At 44.9% G+C, this 18,584-nt stretch overlaps 1 pseudogene; it reads right to left on the bottom strand.

The window, feature by feature from the left end:
* Window positions 1–7,593: 7,593 nt before the first annotated feature.
* Window positions 7,594–14,844, bottom strand: LOC109735293 (disease resistance response protein 206-like; annotated as a pseudogene).
* Between the last annotated feature and the right edge of the window lie 3,740 nt (window positions 14,845–18,584).

Here is an 18,584-nt window from a genome sequence, read left to right as displayed (position 1 = left end):
GTTGTACCTACTGAACCAATGGTTGAAGAACCACTCAAAATCTATCACACTCCTGAAGCTTATTACTTGGATCATCTTCGATCCCTTTGTGCTCGTGCTAAAACCCCAACTAGCTTAGTTGAGGGCAGATCTTTAGATGAGCATGCTTGTTATGTTCGACACCGTCTGAAAAAGGGAAACTTTTACTGGGTCAAATTCATCGTTTGCAATGCTATGCTTGGAATTTATGTGAAATATATGATTTTACTTGTTGTTCTGAAAACCCTAAGAAACACCTTCCCTATCAATGTGAGTTTAGTGATAATGGAATCGTATCTTCGTATGCTAAAGGTGTTTATAGTTACTATGATGTTCAACAAGTTGAAGAATTTGATGCTTTTAAGGGTGCTTATGAAATTGCTTCTTTGATTGAAATGTATGATGCTACTCTTTACAAGTCTGAAAACTTTGCCATACTTAAATATTGTTATGATAATTATGCTTCTAATGCCTATGTTAAACCGTATATCGAGGACTCCTCTGCTGTCCAAGAAGAGACTAATATTTTGCAAGAGTCTATGGAAGAAGAAATTGATGAAACTGTGAGCTCATTGGATGAAAAAGATGATGAGGAGAGCGAAGAACAAAAGGAGGAAGAGCGGATTAGCTACCCGTTCCCACCTTCTAATGAGAGTAACTCTTCAACTCATACATTGTTTAATTTCCCTTCGTGCTTACCGAAGGATGATTGCTATGATGACTATTATGATCCCGTTGATTCTCTTGAAATACCCCTTTTTGATGATGCTTGCTATGCTTGTGGCCAAGATGCCAATATGAATGATGCTTATGGAGATGAACTTGTTATAGTTCCTTATGTTAAACATGAAATTGTTGCTATTGCACCCACACATGATAGTCCTATTATCTTTTTGAATTCTCCCGACTACACTATATCGGAGAAGTTTGCTTTTATTAAGGATTATATTGATGGGTTGCCTTTTACCGTTGCACATGATGATTTTGATGAATATAATATGCATGTGGTTGCTGCTCCTACTTGCAATTATTATGAGAGAGGAACTATATCTCCACCTCTCTATGTTTCCAATATGACAAAATTGCAAGAAACGGTTTATACTATGCATTGGCCTTTACTATGTGTGCATGAATTGTTCTTTTATGACATGCCGATGCATAGGAAGAGAGTTAGACTTCGTCATTACATGATATATGTTACTTTGTGATCACTACTAAATTACAAATCATTGTTAATTAAAATTGGCTTTGATATACCTTGGGATCCAGGTGGATCCATTACTTGAGCACTATATGCCTAGCTTAATGGCTTTAAAGAAAGCGCTGCCAGGGAGACAACCCGGAAGTTTTAGAGAGTCATTTATTTTTGTTATGTGCTTTTATAAAGCTTAGGAATAAAAAATAATAATGTGCCAAGGTTTGCCTTTAGGATGTTTACAATGCTTGTTGGTTTGTACGGTGCAGGACAGAAACTTTGGCTGTAGTGCTCGATTTTTAATTTTTTACTGGAACGTCAAATGGTTCTGATTCTTTTTGCACTGTCTTTATATAATTTTTTTTATTTTTCTAATTTTTGCAGAATTTTTCAAGTATCAGAAGTATGGTGAATGTTCAGATTGCTACAGACTGTTCTGTTTTAGATAGATTCTGTTTTTGATGCATAGTTTGCTTGTTTTGATGAAACTATCAATTTATATCAGTGGATTAAGCCATGAAAAAGTTATATTACAGTAGACATAATAAAAAAACAAAATATGAATTGGTTTGCAATAGTACTTAGAGTAGTGATTTGCTTTATTATACTAACGGATCTTACCGAGTTTTCTGTTGAAGTTTTGTGTGGATGAAGTGTTTGATGATCGAGAAGGTCTCGATGTGAGGAGAAGGAAGAGAGGCAAGAGCTCAAGCTTGGGGATGCCCAAGGCACCCCAAGTAAATATTCAAGGAGACTCAAGCGTCTAAGCTTGGGGATGCCCCGTAAGGCATCCCCTCTTTCTTCAACAAGTATCGGTATGTTTTCGGATTCGTTTCGTTCATACGATATGTGCAATCTTGGAGCATCTTTTGCATTTAGTTTTCATTTTTCTTTTATGCACCATGCTGGTATGAGATGGTCCTTGGTTGATTTATAGAATGCTCTTTGCACTTCACTTATATCTTTTGAGCATGGCTTTATAGAATGCTTCATGTGCTTCACCTATATCATTTGAAGTTTGGATTGCCTGTTTCTCTTTACATAGACAACCGCCATTTGTAGAATGCTCTTTTGCTTCACTTATATTTGTTAGAGGATGGGCATATCTTTTGTAGAAAGAATTAAACTCTCTTGCTTCACTTATATCTATTTAGAGAGATGACAGGAACTGGTCATTCACATGGTTAGTCATAAAATCCTACATAAAACTTGTAGATCACTGAATATGATGTGTTTGATTCCTTGCAATAGTTTTGTGATATAAAGATGGTGATATTAGAGTCATGCTAGTGGGTAGTTGTGGATTGTAGAAATACTTGTGTTGAGGTTTGTGATTCCCGTAGTATGCACGTATGGTGAACCGTTATGTAACGAAGTCGGAGCATGAGGTATTTATTGATTGTCTTCCTTATGAGTGGCGGTCGGGGACGAGCGATGGTATTTTCCTTCCAATCTATCCCCCCAGGGGCATGCGTAGTAGTACTTTGCTTCGAGGGCTAATAAACTTTTGCAATAAGTATATGAGTTCTTTATGACTAATGTGAGTCCATGGATCATACGCACTCTCACCCTTCCATCATTGCTAGCCTCTTCGGTACCGTGCATTGCCCTTTCTCACATCAAGAGTTGGTGCAAACTTCGCCGGTGCATCCAAACCCCGTGATACGGTACACTCTATCACACATAAACCTCATTATATCTTCCTCAAAATAGCCACCATACCTACCTATCATGGCATTTCCATAGCCATTCCGAGATATATTGCCATGCAACTTCCATCATCATCATATACATGACTTGAGCATTTATTGTCATATTGCCTTGCATGATCGTAAGATAGCTAGCATGATGTTTTCATGGCTTGTCCGTTTTTTGATGTCATTGCTACGCTAGATCATTGCACATCCCGGTACACCGCCGGAGGCATTCATATAGAGTCATATCTTTGTTCTAGTATCGAGTTGTAATATTGAGTTGTAAGTAAATAGAAGTGTGATGATCATCATTATTAGAGCATTGCCCCAGTGAGGAAAGGATGATGGAGACTATGATTCCCCCACAAGTCGGGATGAGACTCCGGACAAAAAATTAAAAAATAAATAAAAAATAAAAAAATAAAAAAGTGAAAGGCCAAAAAAAGAGAAGGCCCAAAAAAAAAGAAAAAAAGAAAAAAATGAGAGAAAAAGAGAGAAGGGGCAATGTTACTATCCTTTTACCACACTTGTGCTTCAGAGTAGCACCATGTTCTTCATATAGAGAGTCTCTTGAGTTATCACTTTCATATACTAGTGGGAATTTTCATTATAGAACTTGGCTTGTATATTCCGATGAAGGGCTTCCTCAAATGCCCGAGGTCTTCATGAGCAAGCAAGTAGGATGCACACCCACTTAGTTTCAGTTTGAGCTTTCATACACTTATAGCTCTAGTGCATCCGTTGCATGGCAATCCCTACTCCTCACATTGACATCAATTGATGGGCATCTCCATAGCCCGTTGATTAGCCGCGTCGATGTGAGACTTTCTCCCTTTTTTGTCTTCTCCACATAACCCCCATCATCATATTCTAGTCTACCCATAGTGCTATATCCATGGATTGCGCTCATGTATTGCGTGAGGGTTGAAAATGCTGAAGCGCGTTAAAAAGTATGAACCAATTGATCAGCTTGTCATCGGGGTTGTGCATGATGTGAATATTTTGTGTGGTGAAGATGGAGCATAGCCAGACTATATGATTTTGTAGGGATAACTTTCTTTGGCCATGTTATTTTGAAAAGACATGATTGCTTTATTAGTAGGCTTGAAGTATTATTGTTTTTATGTCAAATGATAGACAATTGTTTTGAATCACTCGTATCTTAATATTCATGCCATGATTAGATTATGTGATCAAGATTATGCTAGGTAGCATTCCACATAAAAAATATCTTTTTTATCATTTACCTACTCGAGGACGAGCAGGAATTAAGCATGGGGATGCTAATACGTCTCCATCGTATCTATAATTTTTGATTGTTCCATGCCAATATTCTACAACTTTCATATACTTTTTGGCAACTTTTTATACTATTTTTGGGACTAACATATTGATCCAGTGCCCAGTGCCAGTTCCTGTTTGTTGCATGTTTTTGTTTCACAGAATATCCATATCAAACGGAGTCCAAACGGGATAAAAACGGACGGAGATTATTTTTGGAATATTCGGAGAATATGGGAAGAAAAATCCACGCGAGATGGTGCCCGAGGGGGGCACGAGGCAGGGGGGCGCCTGCCCCCTGGGCACGCCTGCCCCCTCGTGGGCCCCCCGTAAGGCGGTTGATGCCCTTCTTCAGCCGCCAGAAAGCTAATTTTTAGTAAAAAATCACGGCGAAGATTTCAGTCCAATCGGAGTTACGGATCTCCATATATATACGAAACGGTGAAAGGGCAGCAGACGAGAACGCAGAAACAGAGAGAGACAGAGAGACAGATCCAATCTCGGAGGGGCTCTCGCCCCTCCCACGCCATGGAGGCCAAGGACCAGAGGGGAAACCCTTCTCCCATCTAGGGAGGAGGTCAAGGAAGAAGAAGACGAAGGGGCCCCCTCTCCCCTTCTCTTCCGGTGGCGCCGGAACGCCGCCGTGGCCATCATCATCACCGCAATCTTCACCAACAACTTCACCGCCATCATCACCAACTCTTCCCCCCTCTATGAAGCGGTGTAACCTCTCTCTTACCCGTTGTAATATCTACTTAAACATGGTGCTCAACGCTATATACTATTACCCAATGATGTAGGGATATCCGATGATGTTTGAGTAGATCCGTTTTGTCCTATGGGTTATTTGATGATCAAGATTGGTTTGAGTTGCATGTTTTATTATTGGTGCTGTCCTATGGTGCTCTCCGTGTCGCGCAAGCATGGGGGATTCCCGCTGTAGGGTGTTGCAATACGTTCATGATTCGCTTATAGTGGGTTGTGTGAGTGACAGAAGCACAGACCCGAGTAAGTAGGTTGTTGCGTATGGGATAAAGAGGACTTGATGCTTTAATGCTATGGTTGGGTTTTACCTTAATGATCTTTAGTAGTTGCGGATGCTTGCTAGAGTTCCAATCATAAGTGCATATGATCCAAGTAGAGAAAGTATGTTAGCTTATGCCTCTCCCTCAAATAAAATTGCAATAATGATTACCAGTCTAGTTATCGATTGCCTACGGCCAAATAACTTTCTCGTAACAAAAAGCTCTCTACTAAAACTAATTTAGTTGTGTCTTCATCTAAACAGCCCCTAGCTTTTATTTACTCGCTCTTTATTATCTTGCAAACCTATCCAAAAACACCTACAAAGTACTTCTAGTTTTATACTTGTTCTACGTAAAGCGAACGATAAGCGTGCGTAGAGTTGTATCGGTGGTCGATAGAACTTGAGGGAATATTTGTTCTACCTTTAGCTCCTCGTTGGGTTCGACACTCTTACTTATCGAAAGAGGCTACAATTGATCCCCTATACTTGTAGGTTATCAGGAGTCCTACTCCTACTAGGAGGAGGACTCCTCCTCCTGGCGCGCCCACAAGGGGCCGGCCGGCCTCCCCCTTGCTCCTTTATATACGGGGGAGGGGGCACTTCTAGACACACAAGTTGATCTGCTGATCTCTCCCAGCCGTGTGCGGTGCCCCCCTCCACCATAATCCACCTCAATCATATCGTAGCGGTGCTTAGGCGAAGCCTTGCGTCGATAGCATCATCATCACCGTTATCACGCCGTCGTGCTGACGAAACTCTCCGGCGAAGCTTTGCTGGATCGAAGATCGCGGGACGTCATCGAGCTGAACGTGTGCTGAACTCGGAGGTGCCGTGCGTTCGGTACTTGGATCGGTCAGATCGTGAAGACGTACGACTACATCAACCGTGTTGTGCTAAAGCTTCCGCTTTCGGTCTACGAGGGTACGTGGACAACACTCTCCCCTCTCGTTGCTATGCATCACCATGATCTTGCATGTGCGTAGGATTTTTTTTGAAATTACTATGTTCCCCAACACCTTCGCCTATATATACTCTTATACCCTGAAAACATCCAGGAGTACCATGAAACCCTATTTCCACCACCGCAACCTTCTGTACCCGTGAGATCCCATCTTGGGGCATTTTCCGGCGCTCTGCCGGAGCGGGAATCGATCACGGAGGGCTTCTACATCAACACCATAGCCTCTCTGATGATGTGTGAGTATTTTACCACAGACCTTCGGGTCCATAGTTATTAGCTAGATGGCTTCTTCTCTCTCTTTGAATCTCAATACAAAGTTCTCCTCGATTCTCTTGGAGATCTATTTGATGTAATACTTTTTGCGGTGTGTTTGTCGAGATCCGATTAATTGTGGGTTTATGATCAAGATTATCTATGAACAATATTTGATTCTTCTTTGAATTCTTATATGCATGATTTAATATCTTTGCAAGTCTCTTCGAATGATCAGTTTGGTTTGGCCTACTAGATTGATCTTTCTTGCAATGGGAGAAGTGCTTAGCTTTGGGTTCAATCTTGCGCTGTCCTTTCCCAGTGATAGTAGGGGCAGCAAGGCACGTATTGTATTGTTGCCATCGAGGATAAAAAGATGGGGTTTATATCTTATTGCTTGAGTTTATCCCTCTACATCATGTCATCTTGCTTAATGCATTACTCTGTTCTTATGAACTTCATACTCTAGATGCATGCTGGATAGCGGTCGATGTGTGGAGTAATAGTAGTAGATGCAGAATTGTTTCGGTCTACTTGTCACGAACGTGATGCCTATATACATGATCATGCCTAGATATTCTCATAACTATGCGCTTTTCTATCAATTGCTCGACAGTAATTCGTTCACCCACCGTAGAATTTGCTATCTTGAGAGAAGCCACTAGTGAAACCTATGGCCCCCGGGTCTATCTTCCATCATATTAATCTCCCATCAACTTGCCAATTTCTGTCACCGTTTATTTTTGCAATCTTTACTTTTCAATCTATACAACAAAAATACCAAAAATATTTATCTATTTATCTCTATCAGATCTCACTTTTGCAAGTGGCCGTGAAGGGATTGACAACCCCTTTATCGCGTTGGTTGCAAGGTTCTTATTTGTTTGTGCAGGTACGAGGGATTTGCGTGTAGTCCCTACTGGATTGATACCTTGGTTCTCAAAAACTGAGGGAAATACTTATGCTACTTTGCTGCATCACCCTTTCCTCTTCAAGGGAAAACCAACGTATGCTCAAGAGGTAGCACAAGATCGTGGAGTCCAGCTTGAGTCTGAAGAATCAGATTAGAGCACAGATGAGGAAGAAGTGGAACCAAAGAGGAGCAAGAAATGCCGGAACAGGAGAAAATCATTGCCTGGCATGGTCAAGAAGCCTACTAGACAAACTAATGTTGAGCTTGATGTCCATCTGCAGGCAGAAAGTAGTAGAGGCCCTCGATGGCGTCGGTGCGGATGGTTGCGATGTCTTGTGCCATGAAGAAGTCGTCGGTTTCGCCGACAACGGAGAAGTCCCACGTGTCGTCACCCATGAGGTCGGCGCCGATGAGGTTGAGTGTGCCCTTGTGCGTCGTCGAATTGAACACGATGGAGAAGCCAAAGCAGGAGGTCACTACTGCAGGATGCTGCTAACGCAACACTACGATCAAAGACCCTTTGACGAAACTGTGTGTGATGCATTAATCGCAAACGGTGATGTAAAACCCCGTCAAAAAAGGTGCAAAACATTTGCGATGACGGATGCATCAAACACGGTTCTGATTTTAGTTGAGTGTGCGATGCAGGGCATACGGTTCAGTTCAATGAACTATTTGCGATGAGGAAGAAGAACAGAAACGGGCAGCCAGATGAAGGCGTGTGCGATATACGACATACAGTTCACTCAGATTAACTATTTGTGATGAAGAGGAACAACAGAAATGGGCAGCTAGATAAAGGTGTGTGCGATTGAGGGCATACGATTCAGGAGGATTAACTGTTTGCAGTTAGGCAACAGAACAAAAACGGTCAGCCAGATCAAAGTGTCTGCGATTGATGGCATACACTTCACACGCATGAACTGTTTGCGATTAGCCACAACAAACCGAAATAGTTAGACAGATCAACGTGTGGGCGCTCGACGGGCACACATTCTAATTAAAAGAAGCGTGCATGATGGTAATAACAAGCGCGCACGGTTGTTGGAACAAGATGTATGCTGACATTGCCTATTGCGGTGCACCCTATGGTGCAAACGCCACGTACGCGGCCGAGAAAGCGTGCACACGTTAGGCCGTCCGGGAATAGTGCCACACTTAGAAATTATAGAACCGTCAATAAATTTTGAGCCTGCGTCCCGTCACATTCCAAATTACTACCACACTATATTTAATTGCAAACTTGTTCACACTGATCAAAACCTAAACGGTTTCCCACTTAGGGGCGTATTAGTACTCGGTTATAGATACTACTACTCCAAGATGACTGCACATTCCTCCTCAACTCCTCATCCACAAAAACAAACAAGTCATTCATCATCGTTCCCTTGCGTCTGCCATGGCCAGCATGAGTTCTGGGTTGAGAGATTGCCACCAGGGAGAGGCGAGCATGGAAGCGGAAGCACGAGAGATGTCCCGCCTCGCCGCGAAAGCAGCCGACATGTCCTGCCGTGCGACCGTAGCAACACAGAGGTCCCGCCGCGCTGCCAAAGTAGCACGAAGGTCCCGCTGCACCGTCGATGCAGCAGACTGGTCCGGCCACGCCGCGGAAGCAGCAGAGATGTCCCGCCGCACTGCGAATGCAACAGACATGTCCTCCTGCGCCGCGGCGTCCTAGGAAAATGTCTCGCGGGAAGGCGAGAACTCTAACAGGCGCATGCATGCGATCGTCCATAGCCATCTCCGGCCGGGCGAGGTTGCAGGACGATATGAAAGCCTCGTTTGAACAGGCTATCGGCGTCATCCGGCAACTAAGGGAGGGCAATGAGAAGCTCCAGGCCGAGCGCAACCTGTTGAGGGCGAAGATCATTGGAAGTGCGGAGCAGCAGGAGGAGACCACTGCCTTGTTGAAGAGGACCGGCGTCATCGTCAAGAAACTTACGGACGAGAATGACATGCTCCGCATCGAGCGTGGAGGAATCCGTGGATGCTCTCAAGCAGCGTCTTGAGGACATGAAAGAGCTCATCGCCGCTTGCCGCAGAGACTAGTTCCCGCGGCTTGCAGCAACGCATTAAGAAAGTAGAGATCAGCGAGCCAGATCATTGTCTTCCTTCTTCTTTTGCCCTTGTGTATTTCGGGCGTTGCCGCATGTGGCTTTTTTAATTATCTTCAAAAATATGTAATACAATTATTATCCACTGTCATCGTCCTTATATTCATCAGTCTTGCTATAAGTCATAGTCGATGCTATATAGGTCCGTCGGATCTTACATCAAGATCCATGCAAAACTTTCTTTTTTCTCTCTTAAATCTCAGTCCAGTGAGACATAGCCACGCCGTGAAACAGGGGCTCGGGCGCCATTAATGGAGACGTTGGGAGGGAGCTACGCGGCGATAGAGGTCAAAGGGCTCTCCCCCCGATGAGCACGCGCAGGGGTCTGATCGCACGCCTCCCGTACTCAAATAGCTACCCCGCACGGCACCTCTTAGCCAATAAAAAATGGGGACGCGTGGCGGCACGTAATTGGTAAGTAGAACGCCCACGGTTTCAATAATACTTGTGTTTCTGATTTGTAACGTGACAACACTTGTTCCAAAATGACTTTGTTGATTGTTAATGTGTGCGCCTTCGCAAATCGGACAAAAAAATTACCACAGCATGTAGGTGCCATGTCATGACACCATGCCAAGTTTCATGATTTTTAGGTGAGTTATGGATTTGTGGGAATTTTAAAACCAAGCTTCTCGATGTTTCCGGCCGAGCCAAGACGCCCAGATGTTTGAATTCCATTCCCACTTCTTCCATGGGACCTAGAAGTTCGCCCAAGTACACATAAATGATTTTCCAACTAACTTTTGCGCACTGGAGCATGCGCTTGTACTTCAAATTTGAATTATGTGCATTAAATGACTGGAAATGAATTAATGTATAAAAAGGCCAAACGAACTCGGAATAATTCCAAAATTTAGCAAGAAACTCCTATTTGGTCTAAGCTGCCTGTGTAAAAAAATTAAGGCAAGAGAAGGCAGTGTATGTCGTTTCGCACATAGAGGTGCACGTTCCCTCTCGGAACCATGAGCCTTCTTGAGAGAAGCTTCGGTTTTCAAGAAGCTTATACCAAAGCTTGTCCCAATTCGGCGAAAAAATTTACCACAACATGTTGGTGCCATGTCATGACACCATGCCAAGTTTCATGACTTTCAGGCGTTTTTTGGATTTACAGAAATTAAGAAACCAAGTTTCTCAATATTTCCAGCTGAGGCACGATGCCCAGATGTTTGAATTCCATTCCTATTTCTTGCATGGGACCTACAAATTCACCCAAGGACACACATGTGCTTTTTCAACTAACTTGGGTGCACTTGAGCATGTGCTTGTAGTTCAAATTTGAATTATGCACATTAAATGCCCAGAAATTCAATTAATGTATAAAAAAGGCCAAACGAACCAGAATAATTCCAAAATTTAGCACGATACTTCTATTTGGTCTAATCTACCTATGTAAAAAAGAATAAGGCGGGAGAAGACAGTGTATGTCGTTTCGCACACGGAGGTGACACGTTCCCTCTCGGAACCACGAGCCTTCTTGAGAGAAGCTCTGGTTTGCAAGAAGCTTATACCAAAGCTTGTCCCAATTCGGCCAAAAAATTTACCACATCATGTTGGTGCCATGCCATGACACCATGCCAAGTTTCATGATTTTCAGGCGTGTTTTGGATTTACAGGAATTAAAAATCCAAGTTTCTCAATCTTTCTGGCCGAGCCACGATGCCCAGATGTTTGAATTTCATTCCCATTTCTTGCATGGGACCTAGAAATTCACCCAAGGACACACATGTGATTTTTCAACCAACTTTGGTGCACTGGAGCATGTGCTTGTAGTTCAAATTTGAATTATGCACATTAAATGACCAGAAATTCAATTAATGTATAAGAAAGTCCAAACGAATCCGGAATAATTCCAAATTTTAACATGGCACTCATATAGTTCTATGTTGCCTCGTTAAAAATCAAGGGGGGGGGCAGCATATATCATTTCACACACAAAGGTGACACGTCCCCCCTCGGGAACCACGAGTCTTCTCGAGAGAAGCTCCGGTTTACAAGAAGCTTATACCCAAAACTTGTCCAAATGTGGCCAATTTTTTTACCACAGCATGTTGGTGCCATGAAATGACACCATGCCAAGTTTCATGATTTTCAGGCGAGTTTTGAATTTCCAAGAATTTAAAAACCAAGTTTCTCAATGTTCCTGGCCGAGTCACGACGCCCAGATGTTTGAATTTCATTCCCATTTCTTGCATGGGACCTATAAATTCACCCAAAGACACATATATGATTTTTCAACAAACTTTGGTGCACTAGAGCATGCTTGTAGTTCAAATTTGAATTATGCACATTAAATACCTAGAAACTCAATTAATGCATAAAAATGCCAAACGAACCCGGAATAATTTCAAATTTAAACACGACACTCATGTAGTTGCATGTCCGTTGTACATAAATGTTCTAGCAATTAAAACACCGTCCTTTCCCTCCGTAACACCATTTTGTCTTTCAAAACATAATGAAAAAAATCAAGTATACCACAAACAGTTTACTAGAAAGAATCGTGTGGGATGCGATATAAAATATGTTGGAGCACCGTCTTGTCTAGCTTACGCAGGAAGCTTCGTTATCTACAGTCCACCGCCCCCACTTGAACCACACTTGCGTGCCAGTTTCTTGCGGCACCGAGCGAAATTTTTCTGCCACCGTGGAAATATCTATCTCCCCGCCCCCTCCCTCCCACCAAAAGCCACATTTCCACTATTCCTCCTTGCTTTCCAAGTTCAATCCTCCACTGTTTCTTACTGGCAGCTCAGCCTCCTCGCCGGGGACCCTTCCTCTTGCAGCGCCGCCTCCTCACCGGCTACCCTTCTTCTTGCAGCGCCGTCTCCTCGTTGGCGACCCTTTTTCTTGCAGCGCCGCCTCCTCGCCGGTGACCCCTCTTCTTGTTGCGCGGCCTCCTCGCCGCCGACCCTTCTTCTTGCTGCGCGGCCTCGTCGATATGGTCAGGTAATCCACACCCCACCCACACCATCCTCCTCCTTCCCCGTCCAACATGCCCCGACCAATGGCACGACACCTTCCACCGAAATCACTGCCCCCCTCCTCCAATTAAGCGCCGCCCACAGCCATTTTGCATGCAGTATAAGGTGGAGCTCCGTAGCATCTGGCAGCGGAGAAGCAAATCGCGGTCGCACGCACGCACGAGGTTGCTACGACTGCCATGCGTGCCGACCGCTAGAACTTGGAGGAGCACCTCATCTTCGAGGCCACCGTCGACACCGCCACGCGGTTGTCTACTTTAAAATATAGCTCATGCTATTTTCTCGAGGACACCGCCAGTGCCTTCTAGTGATTTGTCCTCTGTAATGTTAATATGCAATCTGATGTTCAGTTAACAGTTTGGTCCTCTGAAATGTAATGTTCAGTTAACAGTTTGGTCCTCTGAAATGTAATGTTCAGTTAACAATTTGGTCCAACAATTGCTACATTTCGTAGTATTGTTCTCAAGCATTCTTTGTTTTGTTAACTGTCTTATCTTCTAGTACATGTTTCTATTCTGCAATGTTGTGCTCCGTTAACCGTTTTGGTTCATTTGGTCTGCTGTCCATTTAACTGTTTTGTTCAATTCTGCAATTTGATTTTCATTTGCTGTGGGTACAATTTTGTATTGTTATGCATGTGAAATAAACTGAATTTGGCTGTACTCAGTACATATTCTACTGATAGTATGGCAACTCTCAATTAACCCGATCATGATCTTCCTTATGTGTGTTGCAGGGAAACAATGGGAGACACTGCGGTTTACCATCGGGGTTTGCTCATGCATGGTCCTTTTGCTAATAGCACATTATTGTACACTTGCAGGAATCATTCTAATATTGAAGTATCTTACAATTTGGTCTTGCACATGTAGGTCCTGCTATCAGAGGCTTAGACCCACTGTTCGACCCATTTTGCATATGGGGAAATGAGATGTCCATGAATATCCGTCAAGTCAAGAAACTCAGAAAGATTGTTAGGATGAAGAAACTTGCGAAGAATAATAGCAAGATCTTTGTTTGCACACTGAAGAAGACATCAGTCAACTATAGGATGATACTAACTCTTTTACCTTATTTTTACCCCTTGCGCCATTTCAAAATTTGTAATAGCGATTTATGCATATCTTTGTTTTCAGTACTTTTCAAAGCAGTTCATGGCTGATTACCTCTCAAACCACCTGCATGGTCAAGAGGCAAGGAAGGTATTCATTCAACACCCATGATACAATATTGAAGTCTTCCCTAAGAGGACGAAGGTTGGGCGAGCAATTATCCATAGCCACTGGCCTAAAGTTACAAGGACATTCAACATCACTGAAGGCTCAATATTTGCCTTCCGCTTCTGCAGTTTCCCAGATGAGATTCATTTGTCTATTTACCGTGTATGATACTACTTTCCAAAGGTTTTTGATGTTGCATGTGAAACTTGGTGCTGTTGTGTAATGGCGTAACTGAGTGCCGAAGCTATCTAATGTAATTCGATTATGAAATCCAGGTTGCCGCTATACATATATGAAATATCTAGTGTGTTTTATAAGAAATATCAATTTGATTAGTACATGGATTATCAATAATAGGCTAATTACCCTGCTTATTGGGGTTTTCTATTGCAGACGGTTACTCAGACAGCACCGTGGGCGATGAACTCAAACAACCCACACGGTTTCTAGAAAGTAGGCGTGTTCGATCAACTAACAATCACACACGGCTTCCGGCAGAGAACTGTTTGCGTTAGGCCACCTTGCACAAACGTTTCCACACAAAAAATTTGTGTGATATACATACGAACGGAAATGTTTTTCTGGGATTCACCGTGTGGGATGTACATACGAACGGAAACGATTGGGTTTCGATGCCTCGCCAGATCGCACACGAGTGCATTTTGCCCCAACCTGTGTGCCAGGAGGGCCTATCCCCGACGGTTTCTGGGTCGTGTGGGAAGGACCCCCCTATCGCCCACACTCACTTGGTGACGGTTCCAAGCACCGTCGTGGAAAGGGTTAAAAACCGTTTGTATAGCAGGTCTCTGCACCAGTGGGTCAACAACTCCTGCATGTCGTAGAAGTAGAACCCCTTTGTGTGCGCCGCCGACTCCTCCCCGGCCAGGGGCAGCGCCCTCCCCACCGTCATTGGGTCATGAACACCATTGACGCGCCGAAGTAGGTGATGTTCTTCCAGTAGGTCATGCTCAGTGTCGTTGGCTTGGTGGCCGCCGCCGTCGTCGCATTCACCGCGTTGTTGCCATTGTAGAGGATGTCATGGTAATAGAGCGCCATGTTCTTGCACGGCTCGTTAGAGCTGTTGGCGACGACCCTCGTCAGGCCATGGGCAGCGTCCGCCCTGTCGAGGAGAAGCACCACGACCATGGCGGCCAGGGACAGCTTGGAAGATGCCGCGAGGCCGTGCATTGTTGACAGCGTAGCTGTTACTGAGTGCAATTAAGGTGCGAAATATCGACTAGCATAGGAGCACTGTTGAGTTGGCAGCTTGTGTTGTTGTGGTGTTGAGCTACTTAGGCTACTGACTATATCATGCATATGATACTAATGTATGATACTACCTTCATATTGCATCGTATCATAAATTAGTATCATATATGAGCTTATTTATTGCCATGCATGACACATAGTAGCATAGTATTTATTATGATACATTGTGTACCCGTGTCACTTTCTTCTTTAATTGTCTGCCACATCAACGTGTTTGCTAGTAAGGAGTGCATGATACTTGCTAAGATACCACCACTATAAAAGTAGCTTCTATGGCTTTTGGTGCTTAGAAGCCGGAGCTGCGCCAAACACCCATTTTCTGGGCTTGCTCCACAAAATAGGCCTAGAAGCTGCAGCTGCTATTTCGAGCTTCTCGGAGCAGGAGCTGGCTCCAAAGTGCTGAATGGCGGTTTGGCCCCCCTCCCCACTAAATTACATTATACAAACCAAATGCCAGTAACCAGTTCGTTCTATTCCTTCTCTTCCACACCTCACCCCAATGAACAACACAATCCCCACCTGCTAGGGTTCCTCACTCCCCTTCCCATCGCCACCTACCTGAACTCCGGCCAGCGGCCATTCGACCCATCGCCGGTCGGTGTATCGGAGAAGCCACAACCTAAATCCCCCATTCCCTGAGCGCACGGCGCCGCCGCCGCCTTGTGCACTAGCTCACGCACCCCGAGCATTCCACAACGGTTCGACGGTGCGGCGGCCACGCCTCCTGTCTGGCCCAAGCTCCACCCTGGGATGCTCCGCCACCCGTCATGCATCCTTGCGCTCTCCCGCAACCTGCTGCTTGGAGAACGACTGCTATATCGACTGCGTTCATAGCGAGGCCTAGTGCTGCATGCGTGTGTGTGGTGGCCGTGTGTGATGCTGCCGATGCTTGTGCATATGTTGTTTGCTGCTGTTGCTGTACACATTACATGCCATGTGGATTTGAGTACCGAGTTCGTATGCGGGCATGTTCACTAGATGCTACCGTATGTTTCTCTCATGATCTATTCAGTGTTTGTATGGATGCTAGATTCATTGTTGTAAATTTTTTTGTTACAAAATTCATATAGTCATCTACTATATCATATGCTTAGTACGTCAAATTCACTGAAACACACTGTCTATGCCCATCAAACTAGTGTGGTTTCAATTCAAATATATGAAAATTGGTCATCTGTGGCAAAACAACTCTTAATCAGGTCATTTATTGTTAAAACAGTATAAATAGACTTAAAGCCAACTACAAAATAACAGAGGGTGTTCTAGTCATTTTAACATGTTTCAGCACCAGCCGCAGCTGTTACAACACAACTACCAAACGACTACACCTCGGCTCCAACCTTCCTCCAGCCAAAGCGAGCAGCTACAGCTGCTCTTTCCAGCCAGTGCCGTTGCAGCTACAGTCGAAGAAGTTGGAGCCCAAACAAACACACCCTTATAGTGGTACATCCATGCATGGAACTTTGGGGCATGCATGCTGAAAGTACCAGCTTAGTAACTTTAGCTTGGACTAGATTGACAACCCTTCGCCCAAGCACTCGGTTAGCGACACCTTCAACGTCACTAACTTAGTACCGTACCATGGTGATGAGGTTCTTGGGATAGATGTCCCCGGAGATGGCGCGGAACGTCCCATGGACATCACCATGTACCTGCCTTCAACACCACAAGTGACGGTGTCCTGGACTAGGGAGTACTAACCTAGTTGGCCCGTAGTCCATGTGCCGAGCTTACGGCCACTGTTCTCATAAAGAGAGGACTTCAGAAGCTTCGCACTCTAGGCGTGATCAAGGGGGACTTTGCCGAAGACTTAACGTGTACTCCAAGCATTACTCAGGCCACCGCCATGAACCCTTAGATGGCAACTGGCCATGTGTAACCCAAGATACCCCCGGTGCCTATATAAGCCGGAGGGTTTAGCCCGTAGAGGTACATCGACTATCATCATCATTAGCCTTAGGGTTTAGTCCACAACTTAAGATCTCAAGGTAGATCAGCTCTGTACTTTGACACACCCATAATGTAAGCAAGAGCAGGACGTAGGGTTTTACCTCCTCAAGAGGGCCCGAACCTGGGTAAAAACACTTTGTCCCTTGTCTCCCGTTACGCACCGATCTGATCTCACAGCTCGGGCCTGAGGGAGTCCTGGACTAAGGGGTCCTCGGGCGTCCGGCCTGTTATTCATTGGGCCGGACTGATGGGCTATGAAGATACGAAGGTCGAAGACTATAACCGTGTCCGGATTGGACCTTCCTTGGCGTGGAAGGCAAGCTAGGCGACCAGCTGTGAATATTCCTTCTTATGTAACCGACTCCATGTAACCCTAGATCTCTCCGGTGTCTATATAAACCGGAGAGCATAGTCCGGATAGGGGACATTCATTACCATATTCATATAGGCTAGGCTCCTAGGGTTTAGCCATTACGATCTCGTGGTAGATCAACTCTTGTAACACTCATATTCATCAAGATCAATCAAGCAGGAAGTAGGGTATTACCTCCATAGAGAGGGCCCGAACCTGGGTAAACATCGTGTCCCCCGTCTCCTGTTACCATCGATCCTAGACGCATAGTTCGGGACCCCCTACCCAAGATCCGCCGGTTTTGACACCGACATTGGTGCTTTCATTGAGAGTTCCACTGTGCCATCGACAAAAGGTTCGATGGCCCCTTCGATCGTCAGTAATGACATCGTCCAGGGAGAAACCTTCCTTCCCGGACAAATCTTTGTGTTCGGTGACTTCGTACTGTGGGCCAACTCGCTTGGCCATTTGGAGCAGGTCGACAGCTACGCCCCTGGCCATCAGGTCAGATTTGGAAGCTTGAACTACGTCCCGGATATCCGTTGAGACTTGATCTTCAATGGATTTGAGACCGCGGCAATTGCTCCCCCATGCTCCGATGAACGTGACTTAAATTTGTTATCGGATTACGTCCAGGAGATGGATCATGTTGCTGCAACGGCTTCAGAACCGAAGCAGATTGTGACCTCCGAGGCCACAAAGTCCGCGGCATTGAAGCCGCACATGGACTGGACATCCTGCAACGAGCGCGTCAATGGAACTCCGGACTCGTCTCCGGCTATACGTTCCGGATCAGGTGCGCCTGCGGACACCGAGCTAGATCGGTTATCGATTTTCGAATTTAGCGCCGTAGACATCTTCCAGCACTCACCTCTAGGTGACGTACTAAACTCTTTAAAGAACTTATCCTTGGAGGAAGACCCGCAGCCGAACTATGTTCGGTTCAAGCTAGAGGTGGACGATGAGGAATTTTGCTTCCCACCCGCCACCCACTTCATAGCCACCGTCGATGACTTAACCGACGTGCTTGACAATGGCTCTGAAGACATCGGCGATATGGACGACGACGCCAGCAAGGAACAAGGCCAGGACGCGCCATTTACTGGACGCTGGACGGCCACCTCCTCGTACGACGTGTACATGGTTGATACACCTAAAGGATCTGGCGACGACAAAGAAGAGCCAAACACGAATAAACCCTCTAAGACGCAGTCAAGCGCCGGCGCCCCAAACGCCGCTCTAAGCCTCGCCGCTCAAAAGATAGCAATACCGGCACCGGAGAAAATAGTACTCCGGGCGACGCCGAAAACAACGAAGACCCTGTCGGAGCTACATCCGAACAGGAGGAACATGACAA

This window comes from Aegilops tauschii, chromosome 2 (genome assembly GCF_002575655.3).
Source record: "Aegilops tauschii subsp. strangulata cultivar AL8/78 chromosome 2, Aet v6.0, whole genome shotgun sequence".
In the NCBI taxonomy this organism is placed as follows: domain Eukaryota; kingdom Viridiplantae; phylum Streptophyta; class Magnoliopsida; order Poales; family Poaceae; genus Aegilops; species Aegilops tauschii.
Note: the sequence above shows the minus strand (reverse complement) of the source record. Positions and strands in the feature narration are given on the sequence as shown.